The sequence below is a fragment of the Acomys russatus genome, chromosome 30 (genome assembly GCF_903995435.1).
Source record: "Acomys russatus chromosome 30, mAcoRus1.1, whole genome shotgun sequence".
NCBI classification, from domain to species: Eukaryota; Metazoa; Chordata; class Mammalia; order Rodentia; family Muridae; genus Acomys; species Acomys russatus.
In genome coordinates, this window is record NC_067166.1 from 14,713,133 (window position 1) to 14,733,061 (window position 19,929).

General features: G+C 42.4%; 1 protein-coding gene and 1 pseudogene across 1 annotated transcript in view; one reads left to right on the forward strand and one right to left on the reverse strand.

Moving 5' to 3' along the window:
- Positions 1-19,929, reverse strand: part of Jmy (junction mediating and regulatory protein, p53 cofactor) — a 56,340-nt gene that overhangs the window by 30,211 nt on the left and 6,200 nt on the right. The gene's annotated exons all lie outside the window — the stretch shown is intronic.
- Positions 137-6,319, forward strand: LOC127212176 (protein SET-like; annotated as a pseudogene).

Genomic DNA, 19,929 nt, shown 5'->3' on the forward strand with positions numbered 1-19,929 from the left:
GCAAGACCTCAGTCTGGCTTACTAGAGGTACCTACACACATCTGGGGAGAGGGAATCTCACCGAGAATTGCCCTCATCACACCAGCCTGTGGGGCATTTTCTTGATTAATAGTTGAGGCAGGTGGGCCCAGCCACCATGGGTGGTGCCATCCCTGGAGTAGAGGTTATGGCGAAGTGAGTGGGAAAGAGTTTCTGTCTCAAAACCAATCAGAAGCGCGCGCGCACACGCACACACACACACACACACCCCTAAAAACCAAAACAAAACCCCACTTCCCAAGTATCAAGACAGATCTATATGAAGATATTAAAACAAATAATAATAAATAAACAGAACTAGAGTATTGAGTGTTGTTTGTTTTTGTTTGTTGTTGTTGTTTAATCACAATGGAATCACAATAGCTAGAAAGCTCTCAAACCACTAAGTTAGGGACTGGAGAAATGACTCAGCATTGATGGTTCTTCAAAAGGACACAGGTTTGATTCCCAGCACCCACATGGGGTAGCTCAGGAACTGGAATTCCAGTGACAGAGGATTCTACACCCTCTTCTAGCCTCCAGGCACACACACATGGTGCAGTCACACATTCAGGAATGTCCACACATATATTAGATTTAAAAAAAAAAAAAAAAAAAAAAAATATATATATATATATATCCATCCAGGTGGTGGTGGCACACGCCTTTAATCTCAGCACTCAGGAGGCAGAGGCAGGTGGATTGCTGTTAAGTTTGAGGCCAGCCTGGTCTACAAAACGAGTCCAGGACAGCCAAGGCTACACAGAGAAACCCTGCCTCAGAAAACCAAACAAACAGATCCAAAATCCCCAAAATAATAAAAACGACAACAACTTGGGCTGGAGAGTGGTGAAGGGCACTGCCTTTCTTCCAGAGGACTGGAGTTCAGTTCCCAGCGCCCACATGGCAGCTCACAACTCTTCGTAACTCCAAGATCCTCACTCAAACATACATGCAAGCAAAACACCAATTCACATAAAATTTAAAAATAATAGCCGGGTGTGATGGCGCATGCCTTTAATCCCAGCACTTGGGAGGCAGAGGCAGGTGGATGGTTATGAAATAACTTTTTTAAAATCTGGAAAATACAATAATTAGAGATATAGCAGAAGAATCATAAGAAATATAAACTGATTACTTTTATTTATTGTATGCATGAGAAAGGTAGCATTCAAACTCTATAATCTAAATCAAAAAATTTTAATAGATTGTGCTTTTCATTATTAAACATGCTGGAGTGAATACTCAAGAGCCATCAGAGCACTGAGGTCAGGAGCAGGCTGCTAGCCTTAACACTCTGACAGGCAGGTACACAGAAAATCAAGAACAGAAGCCGTGTGGGGAGAGCTGGGGTGGGGGTGCACAAGCATATGCATCGCAGCTCTGCTCCAGAGACAAGCAAGGATTTCACAGCCAGCCTGGGCACCTGTTCGCTCAGAAACAAAAAAGAAAAAAGAGAAGTAAGGGAGAAAGGGAAGGCTGGCGGGCAAGACACTCATTCTCCGGGAACCAAGCTAAACTGTGTTGGTGGAATGCTGCAATCTCCCTGTAGACAAACTTGAGGGCTGTGTTGTTAAGACACTCTGGGCTCAAAAGGTAGCTCAGTGATAGGATACTTGTCCCTGACATGTCCTGGGCCCTGGGTTTATACCCAATACCACAGAGAAAGAACAAGACCCTATCCTCAGCTTTTGAGTTTTACTTCCTGGGTGAGAATGGTTCTTATGTTAGAAATCACAGAAAATCCCTTCTGAGTCCTAAGAGTAAGCGGCCATTCTAGACAGCACTCTGTGGCATTCTGTTCTTAACAAGGCCTGCCTTTAAGAGTAACTATTTTACCAGAGCCTGAACGACTGGAGTTTACCAGAACCTTACTTATCTATATGAAGGGACAGAGACCCAACTTACAGCGTCCCTTGCCTTTCTTCACAGGGTGAGGGGATAGGGTTAAGTGCTGAGAAACACTGCTCAAAGTGATAACTATATCAGTCTGAAACCTCAGTGTCACACAGAACACTTCTTCACACTCCTCCATCCAGTACCCTTACCAGCACACCAACAGTGACAGGGGGGATCAAGTGACAAAAGTACATGTCTCAACCAAGTCTCTAGGGAAACCCGAAGACAGCATGAAGACCATCAGACAAAATTTTAACTTGTATAACAGTCTTAACTCCTAGCCCAGTGGTTCTCAGCCTTCCTAGCACTGTCATTTTTTAATACAGCTCCCCATGTATTAAAACTTCCCCAACAATAAATAGTTATTTTAGGTGCTACTTCATTACTGTAATTTTGCTGTTATAAACTGTAATGTAAATATCTGACATGCAACCCCTGTGAAAGGGTCATTTGACCAAAAAGTCACGACCCACAGGTTGAGAGCCACTACTCTAGGCAGCTAAACATAAAACTCCAAATTAAACGCCCATTGCCATCATTTTTTTTTTCATTCAGTAGATTATATCCAGGCTCTTAATACAAAAATTAAAAGACATACTCAAAGATGAAATATAATCCAAAGAGAAATCATCTAACTACATTCAGTTAATGACAAGACAGAGGAATTAACAAAACAGAAATTCTACATAACTATACTATATAGCTCAATCAGAAAAAAGAAAGTAGGATTAGTTGTATTAATTTTCTAACAGAGTAAGTAGATCTCAGAGCAAGGAATGTTATCAAATACAAAAGACCACTACATAATAATAAAAAAAATCTTTAGCGTGTACATGTGCAAGCGGATCACCAAAATTCAATACAAGAGTATCCTGCAGGAGAAAAACTTAGAGTCCACTGCTAAAGAGGAAACCCAGACCCCTCAATAAGGAAATAGTTGACCCAACACCACACCAATCAGTTGGATATAACTATGTCTACCAACCACTTCATGTCACAGTAGCAGAACACGTTTATCTTTCAAGCTTACGCTCTCAACATATAATAAAATCAAAATAGAAATCATGAAAGAAGCCAGTCGTGGTGGCACCTGCCTTTAATCCCAGCACTCGGGAGGCAGAGGCAGGCGGATCGCTATGAGTTCGAGGCCAGCCTGGTCTGCAATGTGAGTCCAGGATGGCCAAGGCTACACAGAGAAACCCTGTCTCGAAAAACAAAACAACAACAACAACAACAAAAAAAAAACAAAAACAAAAGAAAGAAAAAGAAAAAGAAAGAAAGAAAAGCCATGAATAGATCCGGGTGTGTTGGTGCACACCTTAACTCCAAGCATTCAGGAGGCAGAGGCAGGCAGATCTCTTTGAGCTCGAGGCCAGGCAGCCAGGGTGACACAGAGAAACCCTATCCAGAAAAGCCAAAGAAGGGGAGGGGGGGAGGTGTAAACAAACAAATAATGGAAAGACTACTAGAAATCTCTAAAATACTTAGAAATTAAGCAAGTTAAGTCTAAGTAAGGCATGAGTAAAAGAAAGTCTTAAAAGAAATAAGCATGCTGGGCTAGGGAGGTGACGCAGCAGCTAAGAGTGCATGCTACTCTTACAGAGGACCCCAAGTCCATTTCCCAGGACCCATGTTGCCTGCCTCACAACTGCTTAGAACTCCAGCTTGAGGGGGGACCAACTTCTGACCTTCTTGGGCACCTGTACTCACATGTACATACTTACCCACTGATATAAATGAATACTCATAATTAAAATAAACCTGAGGGCTGGAGAGAGATGGCTCAGCGGTTAAAAGCACTGACTGCTCTTCCAGAGGACCTGAGTTCAAGTCCCAATAACTGTCTGTAACTCCTGTTCCAGGGGATCTGACACCCTCGCACAACCATACATGCAGTCAAAATACCAATGTATTTTATATATAACATAAAAATAAATTATTTAAATAAAGCCTTAGAGAATACAAGTGAAAATACAACATCAAAATTTTGGACAAACAAAACAGCAATACTTAAGAAGTGTATTGCACTGCAAAGAAATATTTTAAGATATAAAAACCAATAAACTTCCACTTGACAACCTGGTCTACACAGAGTTCTAGGCCTGCTAGAACTACGTAACAAAGACGTTATCTAAAATTTAAAAAGTGATTGTACAAATAATGATATCAATAAAATATAAGAAAATCAATAAATAAAAGGCAATAAAACCAAAGGGTTGAAGTCAGAGGAGTCTCCCTTCCTGAGCTTGCACACGGGAACACATTAAAGGGAAGAATTTGGGATGAAGATCTACATAGGTGGGGCTCTGCTAAATAAGGTCAGAGAAATAGGGCTTCTCTGGATAGCTGTTTTGACGCTCCGTCTATGTAGAATGGACTCCCTTTCTTAACCGAGTCCTCGCTCCACCTGATCTGATAATTCCAGATTTTGTAAGGGGTATCACACAGTCCTAAAAGAAAAATACAAGGTGGACCCTTTCCTGATAAGGAATTTTAACAAGCACAGGGAATTCCTGGAAGTACCCCAGCCGGCGCTGAGATCCTAGCCCCCAGCACATGGTCCCTAACTGTGCCTAGGAGTCCCCTCCTCATACACAGGCTAATCAAGTACTGGTTTCTCCTTCTTGTGATAGTGTGATAGGGCCCAGTGGTCGTGACTGTAAACAAGGCACAGCATGTAGGATGAAGTGCCCTGGTACTCTCAACCTAGTGTATCAGGATGAAGTGCCCCGGTACTCTCAACCTAGTGTATCAGGATGAAGTGCCCTGGTACTCTCAACCCTAGTGTATCAGAAGCGTTCACTCTCATGACACCACCCCCACCCCTGCACCCAAACGCGCTTAAAAATCTAATTCACAAATAAAGTTTGGCTTGTTTTCTCACTCCACCATGACTACCTCAAACTCATTATTCCTGGAAAAGAAGGGCTCCTGAGGGGCATGCCTGCTGCTCGCCAGTCCTGGGAATTACCTGCTCCCCTGTGGCAAGACCAGTGCTGACCACCGGGGAAGCACCTACCATCTAACCCAGTCTGCCAGCGGGTTTCGGACATTTGCCCAACTCCCCTGGTGCAAAGCAAAGAGCTGTGACACTTAAGTCTGTGGAGGTCCCAAACCTCCACTTCCTATTGAGACCTGCAGCCTCATTCTGAAAAGAGCTGGCTGTAACACCCAATATGGGAACTCACTTCCCACCTCCCAGGGAGAGACTGGGAACCCAGCTTTGTACCCAAGCCACAAGCCTCACCCCTAAATCGCTCTAGCTGCCCTGAATGAGAAATGTTATTGTCCAGAGGCAAGTGATGGCTGGACCAACGACAGGACATGGACCCGGACCAATGACAGGACATGGACCCAGACCCACAGCCGGACGTGGAATAACACATGGGTAATATGAATTATTTTAAATGCTGTGGCCACACAAACAACTGAAGAACAATTCTGGTATTAATCCTCTGAGGGTGGGCTCAGATTTTTTATATGCTACAATTTGAAGATGTGAATACAACAGAATAAAATAATACTCAAGTCTCCAATCAAAAAGAAAAGGACTAGGACCATCAAGGCTCTGCCCCCTGGTTTCAGGCCACTGCAATTCTGCCTCAGCCCAAGAAGACCAAACAGGTTCCCGTCCTGAAGCTGGAGAACACATCAGCCTCTACCAGCCTGCCGGAAGGAGAAAGGGAACAGCAAGAAGCAAGTGAACATATTGATGAAGTAAAAAGGAAATAGACCGACAAGCCAGTGAGGAAATTTTGAAAGTAAAACAAAAATGTAACTATCAACCATTTTTTTGTTTGTTTTGTTTTGTTTTCCAGAAGAGGTCAGAATTGATGGCCTAAATCCCCAGAAGTTTTGGGTGACAACCATTGTCAAACATCCACAAGTCTCCGCACTTCTTGGGGAGGAGGATAAGAGGCTCTGCATTAAAGTAATAGAATTTGAAGACATTAAATCAAGTCACAGAATAGATTTTTGTTTTGATGAAAATCCTTACTTTGAAAATAAAGTTCTAACGAATTTCATCTGAATAAGAGTACTGTCCCACAGCCGGGCGTGGTGGTGCAGGCCTCTAATCCCAGCACTCAGGAGGCAGTGGCAGGTGGATCGAGGTCAGCCTGGTCTACGAAGTGAGTCCAGGACATCCAGGGAGAAACTCTGTCTCCAAAACCAAAAACCAAAGAGTGGTGACCCATCTTCAAAGTCCACCAAATCAAATAAATAGAAATCTGGAAAGGATTTGACAAAACACTCAAGTCAAATACAGAATAAGGCCAGCAGGAAGTGGCTGCAGGAAGAGCCAGAGAGCTTCTTCACCTGGTTTGCTGACCGTTCTGATGCAGGTACAGATGAGTCAGAAGAGGTTACAGATGATAGAGGAGGAAGGGTTGGAAGATGCTGATGAAGACAATGAGGATGAAGCAAGGATGACTAGCACAGAAGACTGATGAATTCCACCCTTCTTTCTTATTTTTTAGATTTTCTCCAGTCCCTGGGAGCAAGCTGCAGTCATTCCCCTCCTGCCTCTTGTGCTCAGTTGCCCTATTTTGAGGTCTTTTAAACACTGTAGTTCTCAACTGATTTGGAGGGAAATACCTTGAGCAAAATACAAAAAGAAAAAAAAAGACTACATGTTGCCTGTATGTTCATAGCATTCTCGGAATTGACCAGAGAATGAATACCTTATTGCATTGTCCAAACATTCCTGCAATATTACTTTGCAGCTGACTTCTCAGATTTTAAGGGACACAATATGGGTGTCATTTCTGCTGTCAATGAATTTGCTTTAAGTCTACTGGGGAAATACATTAGTCAAACTCAAGTCAAACTGCAAACTGTGATGGGAGCACCCTGTGATAGAGGTTCACCACTTGGAAATAAACCTGTAGGTTCATGAACAAGGCAAACCATGAGAGATTCTATGCCACACACACAGACCTTAGCCTTGGTCTAGTACCACATCCACAATCCCAGCACTTGGGAGGCAGACATACTAAGATCTAATTCAACAGCTGCCTTGCTAGAGTGAGTCTAGTCTAGGCTAGTTTGGGCTACCCAGCCAAAAACTAAAAAAACAATCTTAACCTGAGCATGAACATTTACAAAGGAGATGAAGAGGGAAGAAGATTGAGTCTGAAGTACATAATGGCAAGCTCCATTTAAAGAGTGGGAAGATTTGCATAAGACTAGCAAACTGGAGTTGGGTTTGGTGGCTCATGCCTATAATCCCAGCACTCAGGAAGCAGAGGCAGGGGGATCTCTGAGTTCAAGGCCAGCCTGGTCTACAAAAGCTGTCTAGGACAGCCAAGGCTACACGGAAAAACCTTGTCTTGAAAAAACAACAACAACAAAAGTGATTAGCAAACTGGAGAGAAGCAAGAAGCAAGGTGAGCATAATAAATGGGATCCTAGAAGTACTAGCAGGCCATGATGGTCAGTTACACTTTAATAGCATGAAACAGACAGGTGAACACACACCTTCCTTGTCTATTGTCAATAAAGATGTTGGTGACTTCAAAAAATTTAGAGATAAAATAAATAAAATCTGGAGCTAGAGAGATGGCTCAGCAGTTAAAAGCACGGGTTGCCTCTTCCAAAGAACTCAGGTTCGGTTCCCAGCACCCAAAAAGGAACTCAGAGACATCTGTAACCATGTCCAGAGGATCTGGTACCCTATTAGGGTCTCCAAGGGCATCTAAAAAATTAAACTGGGTCTCAGAGAAAGAGTGCTCAAGAGATGAAGAGCAAACCACTGTGTGTCATCAGAGCTGAGCAATCTGGTGGGGGGAGGAGGATAGTAGGGTTGCACTACTTCTTGATACATAGAATCCTGACAGGAGAGCAGAGAATTGCACACAATGTCAAAATTGCACATGCCAATAAACACAGAGCCCATCCACAGACCAGGCAAAAAGAGTGATGCTTCTGATCACTCCACCAGGGCTAATCAAGCAAGTAGTTATAACCAACATAGCAGTTAGTACCTTGCCACCCCAAGTATGAGCTGGTTTCAGTAATACAAACATTACATGGGTCGTGCCATAGAGAGAGGGAAACTGCCAAACCTGGTGGTATATGTAAGCGTGTAATCCTAACTACAAGTAATTGTATTACAAAGTCAAGGTCTGCAGAATTTGAGGGCACTTACCTGTAAGCCCAGCACTTGAGAAACAGGAGCACTATTCCTCATATTCAGGATATAACTAAATATCCAAGGGCAGCCTGGGCTATACACAGAGTTCCAGCTTAGCCAAGATCATACAGTAAGACCTTGTCTCCAACAAAAACAAAAATGAAAGGGCCACCCAGGATACAAACTAGTTCAAGGTCTCTGGGTGTGTTGGCACACACCTTTACTCCAGCACTGGGGATGCAGAGGCAGGCAGAGCTCTGCAAACTCAAGGCCAGCCTGGTCTACAAAGTCCAAAGCAGCCAGAGCTGTTACAGAGAAACTATGTATTGAAAAACCAAAGCAAACAAGTTCAAGGTCAGCCTAGGTAACTGAGATAAGGGTTGCGTGTAGGACAGTGCTTGCCTAACATGCGCAAGGTCCTTCCACCCACAATGCTGCAAAGGAAAACTGAAGAAATAGACAACACCAAGAGCCACTTCATACCAGTTTGAATTGTAGTAAGAATGCCAAGCAATAGCTATACTATCATGAAAATGACGCAAAGTCACTGCAAATTTCTCCTGATCTCAGCCATACCAAGTAAAGAGGGCCTAAAATGTTCACATTTGGCAAGGAAAATGATATAACTCTTAATTGTGGGTACAATTCTCTTACTATTTATGCAGCTGTATTTAACACACACACACACACCTAGAAGGGGTTTCTCTGGGTTATCTTGGCTATCCTGGACTTCTTTTGTAGACCAAGCTGGCCTGGAACTTACAGCAATCTGCCTGTCTGCCTCCCGAGTGCTGAGATCAAAGGCGTGCGCCCACCTCCTGTATTTACTATTACTCTGTATGAGACTAATTATGTGCGTTTTTCTTTCCCCTTTTCTTTTCTTTGAGTTGGGCTCTTCTATGCAGTCCAGGTTGGCTTCAAGTTCATAACCTTACTGGGGCCTGCATTACTATTCTGGGCATAATGACTACTATTTTAAACTAAACACCAAGCCAAAACTTACTTCTCGTTAAAGGCTTTTTGTTATTCTAAAGGGGGGAAAAAACTAGCCAAGTGTGGAGGTACCAACTTTTAATCCAGCGATGAGGATGAAGGGAAGACAAGCAGATATCTGTGAGTTCAAGGCCAGTCTGAACAAAACCAAAACCAAAACCAAACAAAACCAAAAAATTTACTGCTAAGATCAATCACAAAATGATATTTTACAAATGTTTGTAACCTCAATTTCAGGGGATCCAACACTCTCACACAGACATATATACAAGCAAAACACCAATGTACATAAAAATAAAATCCTAATTAAAAAAAAAAGTCTGGCATTGTGGCACATGCCTTTAATGTCAGCACTCAGGAGGCAGTGGCAGACAGATCACTGTGCGTTCAAGAACAGCCTGGTCTACAAAAATGACTCCAGGACAGCCAAGGCTATACACAGAGAAAAACCTATCTGGAAAACAAAAAACAAAACAAAGAAATAAAAAGAAATGGTACTACCATCTTATGAGTCTTTTGTCTGTGGGTGTGTTCAGCTTTTGTGCCTAGTACCTAAGGAGGCCAAAAAAGGGTAAAGATTCCCTCAGAACTAGAGTTATAGATGGTTATAAGTTGCCATATTGAGTGTTAGGAGCCAAACTCTAGACCCCTTGAAGAGAAGGATAGTCAAGGCTACACAGAGAAACTCTGTCTTGAAAAACAAAACAAGGAAAGGGTAGGTAGAGTGACACAAGCCTTTAATCCCTGCACTTGGGAGAAAGAGGCAGCCAGATGTCTGTGTTCAAAGCTAGCCTAGTCTCATGGTCAGTTCCAGGACAGCCAGCCAGAGCTACCTACTAAGACCCAATCTTGAATGAATAGAACAGAACAGAATGTCTAATCTGATAGGCTAGGCATGGTAACTCTGGCTTTACCTTAGTACAGGGTAGCAAGGGGAGGTGGAACTCTAAAAAGGGAGTTCAAGGCCAGCCTAAGATTATTAGCTAGTTCCAGGACAACAAGAGCTACATACGTGCACGCTAAAAAAAGAAAAAAGAAAAAGGGGGAGGGGGAAGAAAGAAAAGAAAAAATTCAAAGTATTTTAACCTCTGAGTCATATCTGTGGACCCTTAAATAATTTCAATTTCTAGGCAAAAACTCTATAGGCAACTTGGTGAAATAAAAAGGCAATTTTAAAGTTCACATAATGAAAAGTCCAGGAAAATACCCCTATTATACCTCATTTAAGCATCAAGTAAAATCAATAATGAAGTTTAGACCTGTGAAAACTTGCCATAAACATAGAGCACTGAAATTATGTGGTAACTGTCATTTCATCAAAAAATCAAAAAACTATTTTTACCTTCTCTTAAAAGTTCTAGGTACTGAGGTAGAGGTAGTAAATAAAGGAAAAACAGACTCCAGCTAGGTCAGTAAGTATTAATACAATCAAAAGAAAGGGGGTGTGGTGGTGCATACCCTCAATCCCAGCACGCAGAAAAGCAGAGGCTGACAGCTCTGTTAGTTCAAGGCTAGCCTGGTCTACCTAGTGAGTTCCAGGACAGCCAGGGATACATAAAGATCTTGACTTTAAAAATAAAAAATAAAAAGCCAGGGGTGGTGGCACATGCCTTTGATCCCAGCACTCGGGGGGGGGGGGGGGGCAGAGGCAGGTGGATCTCTGTTAGTTCAAGGTCAGCCTGGTCTACAAAGTGAGTCCTGGACAGCCAGGAATACAAGAGAAGCCCTGTCTTGAAAATAAACAAATGAAACCAACAGGAACTGGATCGTAAGAGGAATGACAAGTTTTTTAATGCTTTACTGTTAAGCTCAGAAGGTTTTTTGGAAATATAAATGTTAAAGGTGACACAGATAGTCGGCATGACAAGAGCCCATTAATTCCTGAACCTCCCTTCTTTCCCTTTGCAATTAGCCAACTTCATCAGACTGTGGAGTCCAGCTTTCGCCTGTAGGCTAAGACACAGTCATCACAGCCAGATCAGTGGCAGAAGATGGGAAGTCATCTTGACCAAGTATGCCAGTTGTTAAACAAAAAGAACTCACTGAGTGTGTTACTTTGATTTTGCCAGCTTTGTCCTGTGCTCTTTCATGTAACACAGACATAAAAGGGCCTGGGGCAGTGTAAACGGGCATATCCCTACAGAAAACAATTTAAATGTATAGTCTCTTGACCCAGCAAAAAAAATTTTTTTTAAGTTTTTTGAGATAGGGTTTCTCTGTGTAGCCTTGGCTGTCCTGGACTTGCTTTGTATGTAGACCAGGCTGGTCTCAAACTCACAGCAATCCAGCTGCCTCTGCCTCCCGAGGGCTGGAAGTAAAGGTGTGCACCACCACGACCCAGCTAACCCAGCAAGTCCTTATAAAAATGTACCTTACTAGCTAGGTGCAGTGGTGCACGCCTTTAATCCCAGCACTTGGAGGCCAGCTTGGTCTACAAAGTAGTCCAGGACAGCCAGGACTACAAGAGAAACCCTGTCTCAAAAAACTGGAAAAAACAAAACAAGTACCTTACAAAGCCAGAGTCTCATACCTTTCATCCACTTGGGAGGCAGAGGCAGGTGGATCACAGAGGTTTCTAGGCCAGCCTTGTCTACGAAGTTGAGTCCAGGACAGCCAAGGCTACACAGAGAAACCATGTCTTGGAACCCCTCCCAAAAAAAGAAAACCAGAAAAGGATCTCCCACCATCACAACATTCTAATTTACAACCTTCTTACCAAACAAATTTCTGGTCATTTAAAAGGAGGTCCCTGACAAAGAAGCACTCTTGGCATGTTTTCCTCTTATTTCTAGAACAATCATTCTAAGACCTTCTTACCTATAAAGGGTCCAGGGAGTGCCAACATAACACAAAGAATCCCAGTCTCAAAAAACTAAAAAAAAAAAAAAAAATTTAATGTGCCCTACCAATATACTTTGCTTGTAAATGGCTTTTTTTTTTTTTTTTTTTTTAAAGGGACTTTCTTGAAAGCTTTCTTTATTCCTTCCCCAAAAGACCAACTGCAACGAAATGAGGTGGGTCAAAGCTCATGAGTTATTGTCTTCATAACATCACCTTAGAACTGGACCACTTAGTTCTTTCTCTTCTTATGGCCTCCCAGTTCAAAATGCTTGCTTCTCTAATACCCAGCATCCTCTTAGATCTGCAGTTGGGCTCAACACACTCCAGTCTCAACACAATCTTCTTTGTAGTTTTAGCCTTTTTGAGGAAAATAGGCTTAGTCTGCCCATTGTAGCCTTTCCTGTCATAACACCGCTTTCCCTGAGCATAATAATAATAAAGAATCCTTGCCCTTCTTGTACTGTTACTTTGTGGGGTTGGTACTTGCCACATTTCTTGCAGAATGTCAGCAGGTCTTAGAAACATTCACCATGTTGGCGGGAGCGTTATCAGCTCAGAAAGAGGACTTGTAAATGTTTTTAACAGACAGGCAGAGAAAAGATCAGCACTTGCTTAACATGCAAGAATCCCAGCACCACATAAAGTAGGTGTCGCTGCTCATGCCAGGAATCTTAACTCAAGAGAGGCAGGAAGATCAGTTCAAGGTCATCTTACATATAGAGTTTGAGCCCAACCTAAGATATGTGAGACCCTATCTCAAATCTCTCTTAACAAATCAAACAAATCCATCCAATGGAGTATTATGTAACTATTGAAAGACCTACAGCTTGTTAAGAGAAAGAGACTACATGGAGTAGATAGGTAGACACAGTTCTAAGATCTTAACTATTTGAAAGAAAAGGCTCCTGCATGGCTGCCCCCAAGAGAAGGAACTTAACGGAGAGATAGGAGAAGGAAGCGAAGATGGGTGTCTTGCTCATACTTTAGAAAACCAGCCATCAAGCCGTAACCCCAGCACCAGAGAGGCACGGGCAGGCCTGCTCTACAGAGTAAGTTCCGAGACAGCCAAGGCTGGACAGAGAAACCCTGATTTGGAAAACCAAAATCAGCCATTAAGCAAGTGCGGCAGGGTGCCCAGACTAGCCTTGAGCTCAGACCCTCCTGTTTCAGTTTCTCAGGCGCCAGGGTTACCAGTATACACTATCACATCCACTGTGAAGACTGACAAAGGTTGTGTAGACATTCCTTCTCCACTTCCCAAAGAATTAACTTACAAAACGCAGGAGGGAAACAGGAGGAAAGAACTAAATCATCCCTTTACCACAATACAAAATTATGCATACTTTTCCGATGAGAAGAGGCATGAGTCTAAAAATGATACACGCCTCTCTTCTTGTGCCAGCTTTTCTGAAGTGGCAAAGTCAGGTGCGGGTTTGTCTTTATTTAGCAACCCTCGTAACAGTAAGGTAATGAAGGCAGTATCTGCTACTGCAGAAATGACTGGCTGGTTTCTCATCATTGAGCTCTCCCCAGATACTGAGCTCAGACTTGAGCCAAGAGCACCCACCTTCACTGTGGCCTACCACCCCAAAGCTGTACATTACACACATCAGAGACAATAGAAACAGTAGGAAGAATCAGGCCTGGGGTGGGGCGCTATGTTTTTAGTGAATTATAAGCTATTCATTTATACCTTTAAAGGCAATAGATCCTTGCAAGAAAAAGCACGTGAACCTTATCTTTAGCTCTACTTGAAAATAAAATACTTTAAGATGATTAAACACTGTTTCACAAACAACAAAATATTTACAGAAATGAGGAGAAAGAGAACGGCAGCGATAGCTCTAAATAACCAGGTCTCCCTCTTCCCAGGCCACTCACGAGTGGTGTAGGACAGCACAGAGTAGAAGACCTCATATTAACCAGTCACTCTGAGCTCTGCTTTCAAGAATGCCAAAGGCAACGCAGCCCAAACAGTTGTAGATACTGTTGTTTTTTTCCTTTTTCTTTTTTTTTTTTTTTTTTGCCAAAATAAAAACACCAAGTCACTCTATGCTTACTAATTTACAATAAGCTCCACAGATATATGCAAGAACTAATGTAGAAACATGTTTTCAATTGTTAAAATACTATCCCGTATTTCAGATATGCTTTTTACTCTCCAGCAGAGCAACTCAACTATGCAGCAACTAAACTTAATATTCTTGCAGAAGCTTGGGACATCTCACCTAACAATACTAATTTATTAATCTGTCTTCACTATAAAGTTTCATGTTTTTCTAACATAGATTATCTTAAAAGCAATGATAAACATTTTGAAATTTCAATTACACTAATTTTTTTTTGTTTTTCTTTAAAGACTTATTTATTATGTATACAATGCAAGGTCAGAGCCAGGCGGTGGTGGTGCACGCCTTTAATCCCAGCACGCAGGAGGCAGAGGCAGGCGGATCACTGTTTGAGGCCAGCCTGGTCTACAAAGTGAGTTCAGGACAGCCAAGGCTACACAGAGAAACCCTGTCTCGAAAAAACAAAACAACAACAAAAACCAAAGCAAGGCCAGAAGAGGGCATCAGATCACATTCTAGATGGTTGTGAGCTACCATGTGGTTGCTGGGAATTGAACTCAGGACCTCTAGAAGAGCAGCCAGTGCTCTTAACCTCTGAGCCATCTCTCCAGCCCCTATACTATTTTAGTCTAAGTAATCTGAAAATAATATTAAATGAAATGTACTTAAAATTAGAACATACTCAAGGGACTTTAAACCGCTTCTGTAATCCGCGATAACGGACTTCAGTGGGGACTGACACAGGGTGAGTACTCACCACCTATCTGACACGAGGAAGACAAAGGAAAAACCATCTGTGTTGTTACCCAGTCCTGGGGCATTCAATACTCTCTTCTGGCCTCTACAGGCACTGCACACAGATGGGGCACAGACAACACCTGTGCTCATAATAAAAAGAAAGTTTTGTTTTTTTAAACTCTGAAAAGGCTCTTTTGACATTTTAGGTAATTATTTTGCAAACATAGCAGTGGAGGCACTTTAATCCCAGAGCTCGGAAGACAGAGGCAGGGGTGATCTCTATAAATTCAAGGCCAGCCTGGACAACAGAGTGAGCTCCAGGACAAGCAGGGATACACCTGTAAAAAGTTACTAAGCATTACATGTAACTTACTAAGCCTAATAAGTAAAGCAAGTGTTGGGCATGGAGTGCATACCTGTAGTCCCAGCACCCAGGGGCAGAGGCAGGCTGATCTATGAGCTCGAGGCCAGCTTGGTTTTTCAAAGCTAGTCCAGGCCAGCCAGGGCTGTTACATAAAGAAACCCTGTCTCGAAAAAACTCACTTTTTGTTGTGCCACAAAGTCTGTAAATTTCTACTTTGGTAGCTCAGTCAGAGGTTGAATCTGCAGTTCTCTCAGTCTACGCAGCGGGATTACAGGCCTGCGCCCGATCCCTCTACATAGTCTTTTCATTTGCTTCCATCTCAATGTAATCCTGGCAAAAATGGGCTCTTAACATAAGGTTTCAACTACCTTTAATCTAAAAACAAAAGTCTACTTTATGAAAAATGCCTCTAACAGTTTTCTTTAGTTTCTTAAGAGTAACAATTCTTTTTTTAGCTGAGCTCATACACCTAGTGAGCAGAACAGTGTGAGTTACTAAAAGGAGGAGCATTTGGGTGTTCAATTACATAGATCTTTACAGTTACAACTGTTCATATAGTCCAAAATAACAAATATTTTGAACTAAACATATGAGATAATAGATAATGATGAAATTAATAATATGTAAATATACTAAACTATTAGTACCCTACAAGCATAATTATTATGAATAAAAGTTTAAGGGTCCCTAAAACCTAAAGCAAAAGAAAAAGTGCTACTTTTCTTTAGGAATGGATACTAGGATCATCGCTCTAAATACACACTTTGTCACTAAGATAGCAAACTGGCACAGATGGTAACAACCCTACCGTCTCAAGTGTGTCTCATGCCCTAAATGTGTCTCTTATGCCCTAGGCTTTCATGTTTGTCACTGACCCACACACAGTTTCTAATCCTGCACGACCCATTCATCAATACTGTCTTGCTGGGACACGTGTTTCCACAGTGCCTCTTCTGTTTAGACACACAATTATGTTCGTTGTGTTATAAACTGCTTACTGCATTCCATGCAAATATGTTATGCAGGCGTGTAAGTTAGAAGGAACAGATCACAGCATGTAGCTTAGGTGCACAGTGCCATGTAACAGCTACATTTATATAAGGACACTGTATGAAACCGACACATTCATCTTCCAAAACAGAAATAAATCTTTCAAAGAAACTGACTTGCCAGGCAGTGGTGGCACACACCTTTAATCCCGGCACTCAGACCAGGCTGAGTTCAAGGCCAGCCTGGTCTACAAATCAAGTCTAGGACAGCCAGGGATACACAGAGAAACCTTATTTTGATAATAAAATAAAAAAGTAGATAGAAAGTATGAAAAAATAGAAATAATGAACAGATTAGTATAAGGCAGTGGCTGAGATCCTTTAATGTGGCTCTTCATGATGTGATAATCCCCAAGCATAAAATTATTTTGTTGCTACTTTGAAACTGTAATTTTGATGCTATTATGAATCATAATGTAAATGTCTGGTATGTGATATCCACCCCCAAAGGTTAGACTCACAGGTTAAGAACCACTGGTGTCTCCAGCAGTGGAGGGGCACACCGTTAATCCCAGCACTCAGGAGGCAGAGGCAGAGAGAGAGAGAGAGAGAGAGAGATCCACTGGTATAATATATGGTAAAGTTTAAGGGGCTACTCTGGGTTTTTGTCCATTTTTTTTTCCTCCCAGACAGGGTTTTTCTGTGTAGCCTCAGCTTTCTTGAAGACGCTCTGTAGACCAGCAGATGAGGATGTAGCCCCTCTCCAGCACCATGTCTGCTGCATGCTGCCATGCTTCCTGCCATAAGGACAATGGCGTGACCCTCTGAAACTGTAAGGCAGCCTCAACTTAATGCTTTCAAAGGAAAGAGCTGCCGTGGTCATGATGTCTCTTCACAGCAGTAAAATACTCAGAAAGTCAAGACAGGGAAATATAATGAGACTGTATCATACTAAAAAATCCAAACAATGAAAGGCACACCCAAGGGCTTATAGCTCAGAAGCTTTTTTTTTTTTTTTTTTTTTTTTTTGGTTTTTCGAGACAGGGTTTCTCTGTGTAGCCTTGGCCATCCTGGACTCACTTTGTAGACCAGGCTGGCCTCGAACTCACAGCGATCCACCTGCCTCTGCCTCCCGAGTGCTGGGATTAAAGGCGTGCGCCACCACACCCGGCTCTACTCTTTTTTTCAAAGGTCCTGAGTTCAATTCCCAGCAACCACATGGTGGCTCACAACCATCTGTAATGAGATCTGGTGCCCTCTTCTGGCCTGCAGGTGTACATGCAGGCAGAACACTGTAAACATAATACATCTTTAAAAAAAGAAAGAAAAAGAAAGAAAGCTAATCCATACATGTTCTCTTTTAAGCCTTCGTTAACCCTACTTGCTGTTATCTTTTCATTTAGTTTCCTATGAGCTGGATGTGGTGCACACCTTTAATCCTAGCACCCAGGGAGGCAGAAGCAGGCAGGATCTGTGAGTTCGAGACAGGACTGGTCTAGAAAGTGAGTTGAGGGCCACCAAGACAACAAAGAGAAACCCTGTCTCGAAAAACAAAAACAAGGGCTGGAGAGATGGCTCAGAGGTTAAGAGCACTGCCTGATCTTCCAAAGGTGCTGAGTTCAATCCCCAGCAATCACATGGTGGCTCACAATCATCTATAATGAGAACTGGTGCCCTCTTCTGGCCTGCAGTTGTTCATGCAGCCACAACATTGTAAACATAAATAAATCTTTAAAAACAAAACAAAATGTTAAAAACAATGTGTGTATAATATGCATTATATTAAAAGTGATGAATCAGTTGTTTTAAGTGGGTTTAAATGTAGCAGTAGGAGACAAGCAGATTTTAGGCAGCAGTGTCACGCCACAGTCTCTACTTCTACTCTGGAAGTTAATAAGCAGTATTAGGAAATACTTTTGTGAGAACGCATTCTTTTCTTGTTTGTTTGTTTGTTTGTTTGTTTGTTTTGAGACAGGGTTTCTGTGTAGCCTTGGCTGTTCTGGACTTGCTTTATAGACCTGGCTGGCCTCAAACTCAGAGATCTGCTTGCCTCTGCCTCTCCAGGTGCTGGGATTACAAGCACGCACTGCAGCACCCGGCGGCATTCTTTTCTTTTAAATAGGATATATCTGTGAAAAAAATGTTAAGCTAAATATACCCATATCTAAGCCAGCTTACTCCTGACCAGAACATAAGACAGAACTTGAGAGAATATTTAGGCAGATGTGGTGGTGTCTTTACTCCTAGACCCCGGTAGGAAGAGGCAGGAGGATGAGGCCAGCCTGGCTATATAGTGAGACCTGTCTCAAAAAAAGACAGCACAACAAAAATAATCACACAAATAACATTTCTACTATAGCTTAATACTGAGAAACTGATACATAAAGACAGAGAAAGACAGACAGATGGAGGGGTGGTTGTTTGAGGCAGGACCTGGCCTAAAATCCACAAAACCTCCTCCTTACGTCAGCATTCCAAACTCTGGATTTACAGGTATAAGCCATCATGACTGGCAATAAAAGTACTTATGTAAATAAATCTTATACATAAAAAAAGCCAGCCAGACACAATGATACCTTTAATCCAGCACTCCAGAGGCAGAGGCAAGGAGAAGCTGAGTCTGAGGCTAGACTGATCTACACCCAAAGCCCCTGATCTACACCTACGGTCAGAAGTAGATGATGGTGTCTATGTACAAAAACATGAAGCCTTTAATCCCAGAACTCGGGAGGCAGAGGCAGGTGGATCGCTGTGAGTTCGAGGCCAGCCTGGTCTACAAAGTGAGTCCAGGACAGCCAAGGCTACACAGAGAAACCCTGTCTCGAAAAACCAAAAAAAAAAAAAAAAAACATTAAGCAGTGTGATGGCTAATCCTGACTATAAATTTGATAGAACTTAGAATCAAAGGCAACCTCACACTATAAGCAAAAATAAATTCTTCCAGCCAGCCAGCACAAAGATGTGGCGAGAGGCCATGATGAGACCCAGTACCTCAGTATGCCTGACCCTGTGCTGTTTCCAGAATTTGACTTTGCATGTTATATAATGCTAGAAAAGCAAAAAGGATGTTACCATCTACACCAAAAATCACCAAGAACTACTTATAATCTGTTGTGGTGTGCATATGACCTGGCACGTTAAAGCTGCGTCTGGCAGTGGCACTGTTCAGAAGTGATCTGAGCACACAGGATTAATTTCCTAATGGGTTCCCAGGTGACCGGGGAGGCCTGTCCTTAAGCAGCCCACTGGTAGTGTGCTCTGAAAGATGTGCTTTGTACACAGCCATTGAGATGAAGGACCCAGCCCCGTCACTCCCTCTGCCTTACCTAAGGTCAAAGCAAGAATCATTAACCATGACCTGAAACATAAGCCAACATCTGTCCTCCTTTAGATTGTTTGTCAAGCATCCTTCATGGCAACACAGTAAAAACTGAGCCCTCAATGCACCTCTATCTTAAGCCTTGGAAATCAATCTTCCTATCAATAACAAAGAACTAGGTAGATTCAGAGGAACCATATTTCAGCCTTTTACAGAGTAGAAGTCATAAGAAATTTCTCATTACAAGGAAACATGCATGTCAATATTTAAACAGATGACCCACCTTCTATTTTCTTTCTTTTTTGGGGGGAGTGTTTCAAGTCAGGGTTTCTCTGTATGTAGCCTTGGCTGTCCTGGAACTTGCTGTGTAGATCAGAATGGCCTCGAACTCACAGCAATCCACCTGCCTCTGCCTCCCAAGTGCTGGGATTAAAGGCATGCACGGCTCCACCTTTTGTTTTCTGGTCACATTACCAATAGCACTTTACAGTCAGCAAAAGGCCAAATATGTAATGATGGAAAACAGTAACATTAAGTTCCAGGTGAAGACTTAAGAAATGAGGGCA